Genomic DNA, 2,103 nt, shown 5'->3' with positions numbered 1-2,103 from the left:
AGATACAGTATATCTTTGGTATTGAAATTTCTTAGAGGATGGCAATGAGGAAAAAATGTCTCCCCTGCTTAGGGGGCTGATAATGAAACACTATTGAGACACACTGCACTGCTCCAGTGCAAGTGGAACTTGCAATTGCAAGCAAATCTTGAGTGTTTCCTATGCCCTGGAGTCTCTGTCCTGCACTTGACTTTCATTATCTCATTTAATCTGTACAACTGCCTTTCAGGCAGGCACTGTTGCTCTCCCTGTTTTAACAGATGGGAAAACTAAGGCTCAGAAAGAAACATGCACAAGGTCACTCACTTACTAAATTGACAGAGCCAGGATTGAATCCCGTCTCTCTACCCAAAATCTGACCTCTTATTTACCCTGCGTTAGTGCTAGGTTGAATCAGGGCAAACACAAACAGATTCCTGGTCACGAAGCTATATAGAACATGGGAAGTTAAAATACTTAAAAAACAAAAAAAGCAGGTCAGTATAGGTCACTTCTGTAGGATCCTTTGTAGGACAAAGTTTGCAGCCCTTGGCAATCACTTGTCCAGTGTCACTCCATCCTGATAAAGTGTTTACTCCTTAAGGAGAACCTATATTCATCTATGTACCTTCCAAGGCTCTAGGTGCTCTTCCTAGTGTCACAGTGCCTGGCCCACAATAGGTGCTCGAAAAATGCTAACTGAGTTAATAACAACAACAACTGCAAGAGTTGTATCAGCTAGCTATTGACACAGGAATGCTGCATAACAAACAACTCCAAAAATCCAGAGTCATACAGTAAACAAGCATTTATTTCTTATGGGTCTGCAAGGTTGGTTGGCATTTGGCTGAACTAGGCTGAGTTTGTTGTGCTTGGCTCTACGTCATGGGTTCTATTTAGTTCTAGTGTCCCTCTTCTTGGACCAGTGAGTGACCTAGGGCAGTGTCTTCCCATGCCGTAAGCTGAAAGTGCTCAAAATGGCAAGCAGAAACACACGGTATCTTTAAAAACCTTGACTTGGAACTGGCACACTGTCCCTTCTGCCACATTCCATTGTTAAAAGCAAGTCACACGACTAAGCCCAGTGTCAATGGAGGTGGTCAAGGTAGGGGAAGTGTAATGTTTGCTGAATGACAATTAATCTACTACGACAGTTAATATATAATAGAGTTTACTATGTTGTAGAATTATTTAATTATTTCACATGTGTTCACTGATTCAATTCCCCTCAACAATCCTATGTGAAGGTCCTATTATTATCCCTATATATTTATTTATTTTTGAGACAAACCACCCACTCTGTCGCACAGGCTGGCGTGCAGTGGTGCAATCTCAGCTCACTGCAGCCTTCACCTCCCGAGTGGCTGGGACTACAGGCACACTACCACCACGCCCAGCCAATTTTTTTTATGTTTTGCAGGGAGGGTTATGCCATGTTGCCCAAGCTGGTCTTGAACTCCTGTGTTCAAGGGATCGTCCTACTTTGACCTCCCAAAGTGCTGAAATTACAGGCATAAACCACCACACCCAGCCTATTATCCCTATTTTAAAGACTAAGATATTGAAGCTCAGAGCTGTTAAGACACACACCCAGGGGGTTCACAATTAGGAAGTAACAGGGCGGGGAGTTGATTCCCAGGCAAGAAACTCCAGAACGTCTTGCAACGTAATTTTGCATACTGTCCGCATCAAAATGTGCTCTATTTTCTCCATTTCTCCCAGCTACTTGGGAGGCTGAGACAGGAGAATCACTTGAACCCAGGAGGCAGAGGTTGCAGTGAGCCAAGATTGCGGCACTGCACTCCAGCCTGTGTGACAGAGCAAGTCTCAAAAAAAAAAAAAAAAAAGAGTGGACTAGAGTAAGGCTATGAGTAAGGCTATGTTACAGTGCAGTTTATATAGTCAAACAAAGAATTATTTTGTAAACTTGCTTTTCAGTTCTATATGTATAGGTGTGTCCTGGATCTCAGTGCAACCATTATTTATACACACACACACATGCACACACACACACATTTTTTTTATTGGGCTCCATGACTCATGCCTGTAATCCCAACACTTTGAGAGGCCAAGGCTGGCAGATCGTTTGAGCCCAGAAGTTCGAGACCAGCCTGGGCAACATGG

The 2,103-nt window shown here is 43.3% G+C and overlaps 1 protein-coding gene across 1 annotated transcript in view; it reads left to right on the top strand.

The window, feature by feature from the left end:
* The window catches only part of TMC5 (transmembrane channel-like 5), a 120,860-nt gene that overhangs the window by 45,975 nt on the left and 72,782 nt on the right, over nucleotides 1–2,103 (top strand). The window lies entirely within an intron of this gene.

The sequence above is a fragment of the Mandrillus leucophaeus genome, unplaced genomic scaffold (assembly GCF_000951045.1).
Source record: "Mandrillus leucophaeus isolate KB7577 unplaced genomic scaffold, Mleu.le_1.0 Scaffold162, whole genome shotgun sequence".
NCBI classification, from domain to species: Eukaryota; Metazoa; Chordata; class Mammalia; order Primates; family Cercopithecidae; genus Mandrillus; species Mandrillus leucophaeus.
The sequence above is the reverse complement of the archived record's forward strand: the minus strand, read 5'-3'. Positions and strand labels throughout refer to the sequence as shown.